Source organism: Rutidosis leptorrhynchoides, chromosome 11 (assembly GCF_046630445.1).
Source record: "Rutidosis leptorrhynchoides isolate AG116_Rl617_1_P2 chromosome 11, CSIRO_AGI_Rlap_v1, whole genome shotgun sequence".
Classification (NCBI taxonomy): domain Eukaryota; kingdom Viridiplantae; phylum Streptophyta; class Magnoliopsida; order Asterales; family Asteraceae; genus Rutidosis; species Rutidosis leptorrhynchoides.
Genome location: NC_092343.1, coordinates 403,748,638 through 403,757,628, shown reverse-complemented (window position 1 = coordinate 403,757,628; position 8,991 = coordinate 403,748,638).

The following is an 8,991-nucleotide window of genomic DNA, read 5'->3' as shown; positions in this document are numbered from 1 at the left end:
TACTTCTGTATAAGTTAAACTTTGCAAAGATACAAACTTTAATTACAAATGATACCTAAAACTACATATAGAATAGAATTAAGAGTTAAAAGACATTTATTAAAGTATAATTCAAATTCAAAGATTCATGTGACTAGAAAAATCAAATTGATACCCTAATATGTTTAACTTTGCATTTCTTATAAAAAGTTTTTTATTTAAAAGCTATCAAATTTATACACATTTTCAGATTCATAAATCAAAAAGTCACAAAGGACCCAAAATCTACAAATTAGGGTTTTTAACAGTCACGAAAATACCCAAATAAAATCACGTCTATTAAAATTCTCTATACACAACAATTATATGCTACTAATTCATATAATTAGAACAAATGTAGATAGCTCAGCATCAAAACCAAAAAACCCTAGACGCAAAAAAAAATGGGAAACCCTAAAAAGATTGTAACTTCGAATAAAAAACATCATATCCAAATTATTTTTAGAAAAACTTACCTGAAAACACACCAATCTTGTAAATTTTTCAGAGTATCAGTTTACAGAACCAAATTTCCGCTATAATTTCACACAGCGGGAAAATTGGGTGTTAGGGTATCACTAAGTGTGAAATTAATTGGCAGGGCGTGCGTATGTCTGTATGCATGTAAACAATTATAAATTAATTTAATATCATTTACAATTTATAATTTACATTTACAATTTTAGAATAAGTCTAAAAATGAGAGTGATATATAGTACAAAATTTGATCTAATGATGACCAGATTCTGTTTGAAACCCAGTTAAGAAAAAGAATAGAGGAAGTGGATGAATTTGGGGAAGACCTTGAGAGCGAAAAATGAAACCCAGTTAAGAAAAAGAAGAGAGGAAGTGCATGAATTTGGGGAAGACCTTGAGACCGAAAATAACGTTATTGATGTCTCTTTTGCTTTACACCTTGTCTTTATTTTTACTTACTTATACATACTTATATAATAAGGAGTATTTATTATTTATTATTTATTTATTTATTGATAAAATTTCATTCCTCGTCCCTGAACTTTACATCAAATTTGACTTCATGTCCTTTTTCTTTTTTTTGTGCATTCCTCGTCCCTAATGTATCATAATTCTACATCCCTCGTCCTCCCGTCTAGATTCTGTTAATTTCAGCCGCTTATTCAGTCATGTGCAAAGCATGTGAGGGTAATTTGGTCTTTTTATTTTATTTTATTTCTTTATTATTTAACTTATCTTTTCACCCTCATCCTCATCATCTCATCTTCATCATTCAACTAATTTCACGTCAAATTAAGCACTACTTATTAATTATCATTCTATCACAAAAAAAAAAAAAAAAAAAAAAAACGCACAGAACATGATAGAAAATTCATATCAACTAATTTTATTTGCATTAATTGCAAAAACAAATTTTCGTTCAGCTACAGATCACGTCCTTATCAAATTTCAAGTCAATTGTAAGTAAAGGGAACCCTAAAACAACTATTAACTAAAAGCTGTCATAACTGACGTATATTATGGAATATATCACAGACAAAATTGCAAACTTGCTTGGGATCAGATTGTGTTGATTTAGAAGATGGAGTCGAATAAATTAATCATAAGGTATTTCATCAAATAAATTAAAGGTATTTCATCAAATAAATTAAAAACCAAATAAACCCATCTTAATTCTTTCAAACCATTCAAAGATGGTAAACTGATCGCATGATGATTCATCTTCTTCTTTACCTTCTCTAATTGTATCTGCATAAATAAAATAATAGATAAAAACAAAAACTTCAAATTAAGTGACAAAAACTTGCAGAAATATGTGGTTTAATCATACCAACAAATCTCCATTTTCAGTTTTTCCAAAAACATCACCAAGGTCAGAAAAAAATTCGGTTTTTGTGTCATATTTTTCGGGCCCAAAAATTAAGAAAAACCCTATCAAATGAACAAATTAATCCCTGAAATTTTGAGGAAATGATCACTAGATGATTGTGAACATTTCTACTTTTTCAGATTTGATTAAAACACTTCAGAATCAAAACCTACTAAAAAGTCAAAGAAAGTCAAACCGGATGAAGATGAACTATGGTGATGAACAAGCTACTAGATGAAGATGAATGAACGATGATGATGAGTATTAATTTGGAATTAGAGTTGATTTGGATGAACGATGATGAAGATATGAATGAATGGTGATGAAGATGAAATTAGGGTTGATATGGATTTGGAGAATAATGATAGGCGATGGTGTGGTGATATAGATAGATGTTAGGGATAAAATGACCTTTTTACTCTCACATGATATGCACGTGATAAGAGGTAACTGTAGAGACCCGTCCTAATCCATCTGGACGAAGTCACCAACAACTGGTTCCATTGCGATGATCGACTCCAAATACTGTCTTTAAAATTAGCTAATGCACAGCGGAAGATTTCTTTCATACCTGAGAATAAACATGCTTTCAAGTGTCAACCAAAAAGTTGGTGAGTTCATAGATTTATCATAAAACAATAAAATTCATCATTTTGATAGACCACAAGATTTAAATACAGTACACCTATCTCGTGTACAAAACCATTTTCATAAATCTTAGTAACCATACAAATATCTCGTGTACAAAAATATCATACACATAACCTGTGTATAAAATCATTCTCTCGATATATAACATTCACTTTTCATTCATTGCTTGGCTTGGTAACCGACCTTAACATATAATGCGCATAATAATATCCCCAAAACAGAACATCTCGTCTGTATAATAATAATAAACTTCGAAGTACTAAACACCACGCCCACTAGCCCTTCCGTCTAGTGAACATTCTGGGTGGGGGTGTTAAACCCGGTAGCTACCTTTAGGATTTGCGTGAATTAGGGCCATACCCGATTCTAATTCTTAGGTTACCAAGCAATAATAATCAGGGGAAAATATTCACAACAATTAGTGGCAATTATCACATCCAACTAATTCAATAATAATCCACAGAACTTCTGTCTACATAATAATTCACTCGAGGAATGTTTTGCTTGTGTCTATCTCGTCAAACATTTATAAAAGCATCTCAGTTCAAAATATATTTCAGAAGCATTTAATAAAGCAGTTATAAAACAGTTATAAAGCAGCGCATGTATTCTCAGTCCCAAAATTGTAAAGAGTAAAAGGGAATCAAATGAACTCACGCATATAAATATTATAAAACAGTTATTAAAATATTGCATGTATTCTCAGCCCAAAAATGTAATGAGTAAAAGGGAGCAAATGAACTCACCTATTGTATTTTGTAGTAAAAATACATATGACGACATTGAACAAGTGTAGGGTTGGCTTCGGATTCACGAACCTATATTAATTATATACATTAACACATATAATATTATTCAACTAAGTTTATATATATTTAAAATGTATTAATATTAATGTTTTTATGTATAAATATATTAATACCTATAATAGGTTAGATTATATATAAGATATATAATTTAATTAATGTTATGATAATAATAATAATAATAATAATAATAATAATAATAATAATAATAATAATAATAATAATAATAATAATAATAATAATAATAATAATAATATTCTTAATATTCATAATAATAATAAAAATAATAAGGTTAATAGATATAATGATAATAAAAATATATGTACAACATGTTAGTAATAATAATAATAAAATAGGAATAATAATAAATATGCTACCTCAAGAATAGGCTTTTTTTTTAAAAAAAAATAACGCCACTGTCCAAACTCGAACTCGAGACCTCTCAGTTATACTCAACACACTTAACCACTACTCCAATTAATCATTTCTGTTTTAATATCGAATTAAAAGCCTATAACCCATATCTTCATCATATCACTCTGGCCCAAAAGGGAGACAGAAGCCCAGCAGAAATGTTTAGCTTCACGGCCCAATTTTGGCCCAACAGACCTACACCTCTTAAAGCAGCCTTTAATAATTAAAAAGACTTATAGGTTCCTGGGTTCGAACTCAGAACCTTTCGTTCCCACATCATACTACCAAACCATTCTTCTGTCTTGTCATTTCTGTTTATATTCAATTACTAATTCTATTAACTCGTCACCTTCTGTTTTCATCTTCTTCCATAAAATCCAAAACCCATTTACAACTTCATCACTAATATTTCGATCCATCTATCGTCCATATCATTATCCATTCCTTTACATAAAATCACAATTTAACATTATCATCGACATACGTTTATCATCATTATTATATTATAACCGTATCATTATTTTCCATCATCATCTTCACGAGTCACCATTATCATCATTCATGATCATTATCCTTCGTTTATCATCCTCTTCTCACTTCGATCACCATTCTCATTATAATCTTATCATCATCTTAATTACGAAACCATCATTGTCATTATCAAGGCTCACGGTCTAAGAATATAAATAAATATAAAGCTCGAACTAAAGAAATAGATTGGTGGTCCAAACTGGCATCCTATGGCAACTTGATTCCCCCTTTTCTTTTAATAAGCAAGTGGTTTGGTTGATTATTGGTTGTAGGCCCTAAGGAACGAAAAGTAGCAGCATCAAACGATAACATCACTTCCAAGTTGCAGAATTTAATATTCGATCAAGTTGTGATATAGATAAATCGAACTTTTAATATTTTATGTAACATTATCACATCATCCACATATCGTAACATCCATCATCTCTTGTATATATTATGGCTCGTAACATTAAACAAAAAGGCAGCCATAGAAGTAGCAGTGACGTACGATGGTGATGGTGGTTATGGTGTGTTCGGTCAGAAACAGAAGGGATATAACAGCAATATTGCAATAGCGTAAACAGCGTAAACAGCAGTCTTAATCACTTGTTTTTGGTCGACACTTTATACAGAAACAGTAGCTGGGTATTAGAGGATTTTGTTTGGATTATAAACGAGATCATATTGTGAGAAAGCAGATAGATAGATGACTTCACGGCTGCCGTAGGAGTAAACATTTTTAGCTGTTCGTTGGGTGTGTGTTTGATGGAGGTGGAGTGGTGATTTGCTGTTGTGGTGACGGTGGAAATGATTGGTAGCCGGTGATGCTCACATGGTAGTGGTCGGGGAACCTCATGGGTTTCATTCGTGAAGGGTTAAATAATCTCAAATGGGATATAAGGACGTTGCTATAGACTAATAACCAGCCGATCCTCGATCCTATCCTATCATTCACCCATGATACTTATAAGTTTCGCATAGAATATCTATCACCGAATATCGAATCTATAAAAGTGATAACGTTGAGAATAGTTGTCTAGTGGTGATCAAAAGGTGATGTTGTGTTGATAGTTTATGTTTTGTGTTACTTGTTGTTGGCTTGACAAAAAAATAGAAGGGTGGTAGAAAGGTGGTGATGGTTTAACAAGGATGGTAGCGAATTAAAAGGTGGTCGTGGAGGATGAAGTGGGTGATAGCCGTTGGTTGATGATTGGAAATAAGGTGATTAATATGGTGATCAAGTAAAGAGTGGTGGGTGTGAGTGATGGAATGGAGATAGTTGCTCTCTTTTTCTGTAATCTATCTAATCTATATGTATATGTTATACATAGAATGCATATGTATGTAAATGTGTAGGATAGTGACTTAATATGGCACTTGGTTAAAAAGACATAAATGAGTAAATCAAGTGGGGAACATAACAAACTACTCTTTCAATCATTCAATCAATTTGTTCACTAAAGTCACGGATATTCTCAATTAATTGAAAATAGAATTTTAATAATATACTAATAAATAACGTGTTAAATAATCTAGCAACCATCAATAATTCGAATTTCAATCAACCGACAGTTTATTAGAGGTATTATATCGTGGTCCGTTGATTTTCAGTGGCGGGTAAAAAGTCTTCAGAAAAATCCCTAATTTTTAAATTAACTTCTTATATTTATTTCAGTCATTATGGTGTAAAATTGGGTTATTACTATTAGATAAAAATTACATTAATTATTTACTCCCAACTCCAAGTAAAATATAAAAAGTTTTAATATTCAACAAATAGTTCCTAAATATATTTTTTTAAATAGCCTAAATTTTATAGAACTCATTTTCGGATCACCGTTTATTTTAAAATCACATAAGTTTGAATTTAACTTGTCTAATATTCATCGAATGGCAATTGAGTGCTACCGTCGTATAGTATTTAGATTCGGAATCACAAAATATATATTTAATATACTTTATTTATATATATATAGATATGTTTTAAATAATAATTATCATAATATCATATTTTTTTATTTTATTTTTACATAATTAATTTTAATACAACAACATATAATATTTAAAGTAAATTTCCAAATTATTATATTTATATCTACATATATATTTAAATACATACAAATCTATTTACAATAATTATCTGTTCGTGAATCGTCGAAATTGGTCGAAGGTCATATGAATATATGAAATAGTTCAAAATTTTTCAGATTCAACATTACAGACTTTGCTTATCGTGTCGAATTCATATTAATATTAAGTTTAAATTTGGTCGGAAATTTTTGGGCCGTCACAGTACCTATCCGTTAAAGAAATTTCGTCCCGAAATTTGAGTGAGGTGGTCATGGCTAACAATAGGAATGTTTTCATGACGAATATGAGTTGGTAATAGAGTTTTATCACTATAGGGTAATAAGGATAAATAATTCAATTCTTCAAAACGTACGAATGAAACTATCACAACCAAATGAAAATGAGTAAATGCAGATTTGAATTAACCGTTGATGTAGTCCTGGTTGAATTTCGAAATTCAAGGGATTTAAAGAAAATCTTCGAAATCTAAAAGATTTGATTCTTCGGCGAGTAAGGAAATTAAGATCTCTATAATAAAATACGGTGATCTGCCTCGATTAATCGGTCTGATATTTCCATTATAAATTAAACTCTTCCGTTCCATTATTCTCACCATTCCTATATTTTCTTTCTTAATTCATACATCCAAAAGATTATGAAAATGCTTAATCTAGTTCTGATCATTGTCCTTATCCTTACTATCGCAACAATCATTCTCCTTTTCCAACTTCCACCGGAGGAATATGTTTTCTTCTACTTCACCCTTGGGGTTATAGTGTTTTTAATTCTCCCGTGTCTTTATGTTGCGATAAACATTGATATACACGGTTTGTAATTTCCGTATTGTTATTGGGCTTTATATTTTCTCTTTTGTTTTGGAGTTCTTTGCCTTTTTATTATCTTCTCGACCTCTATTAAAGCGAGTAACGGTCCCGAATTCGTAGATATAGAGTTTCGAATGATTATAATGTTCTAAGCTGGAAGGAACGTGATATCACGATTTGATTTTCAAATTTAGCAACATCACGGAAGATAGAACCATCAAGAATACATTTTCTTGATATGTTTCGAAGTTAAGTAGAATGAAAGAGTTATGTAACATGGCACATGATGACATTATGATCTGTGAATCATCACGTCCCATTAGAAACTCAGCATGACTTACTGTAATATAATCACGTTGGCCGGGCGCCATTATATTATACTAACTCATGCTTCAATTCCCAACACTTCTCCACAATTCATTCATAATTTATACTTAGATTTTACAGAAATTTCCAATATAATGAAATACAGGAAACACGAAGAGGTAGATAATTTCAGAGAAGAATATTTCTGAAAATATCCTCAGAAATATCAAAGATATTTATGATGATATTTTGGAATTTCCAAGTTCGAAGGTTGATGAAAGAAGATTTTCCGCAGAATTTTAACATGACTTCGGAGCAAGATATTCTCTAAAGATTTCGGCGGATCCAGAATTACCTGGATTCTTTGAATATAGGGTTTGGTCCTTGTCTTTGTCCTTGATCTCCTTCACGGTTAGCTCAATCTATTTTTCAGTACTAAATTTCCTATCGAGCGTTCCCAACATTCCATTCTTATTATCAAACTTTTGGCCGTTTAGACCATCTATGATTTTGCTATTTCCTTTGCATTTAATGCTACCATATCTGAATCGTCGGTTATCAATCCGAGGTGGTTTCAAGAGAATTGTGTTTTAGATGATTAAATGCTGATGATAATATGGTGGAATATAAAAGGTTTTCTGGTAACAATAAATGAGTATGCATATATATCAAGGTTATAATAAGGTTGTTTCGAACGAAAAGTCGAAGTTGTCTTGCTGGAGCTGTGACAGAATTTGCTACTTTGGAAAGGGATTGCAAGGTTATTTTCGGTAATAACAATGCTAAAGGATCTAGCACAGATACATGCTAAACGTCTACTCCGGTTCCGAGAGTTTTCAGGTGCATAACTATATGCATCAATCTTTTCTTTCGTAGATGAAATGCGGTTGGTTCATCCTCTCGATTGAGGTGTTTTCGAGAATCATGAAAGGTTTGAGCAGGGATTATAATTGTCAAGATACAATGAGATTTAAGATGAAATCAAGTGGTAAACTTGAAGAATTGTTTAGTTTCATATGTTATAATCAATATTTTAATTCATTTTAATTCTCCAATGTTATTAGTCCACAGTCGATAGTCCACAGTTGACAGTCCATTAATTCATATATAGTTTAATATATAATATTCGAATTAATTAATACGTATCGTGACCCGTGTACATGTCTCAGACTCGATCACAACTCAAAGTATATATATGATTGTAGAATCAACCTCAACCCTGTATAACTAACTCCCGCATTACTGCATATAGAGTGTCTATGGTTATTCCAAATAATATATATAGATGCGTCGATATGATATGTCAAAACCTTGTATACGTGTCCCGATATTTAAAGTGCGTAAAAATAAATAACAGAAATTAAATGACGATAAATAAAGTGCCTAAAGTAAATAACAGAAATTAAATGACGATAAGTAAAATTGCGAGAATGTAAATTGCGATAAATAAATTACGATAAATAAAATGTAATCAGTTAGCTAGGAACAATTAGCTAGGAACAGTTAACGTGGATTCTTAACAATATTTTTCATAGTTAATTTG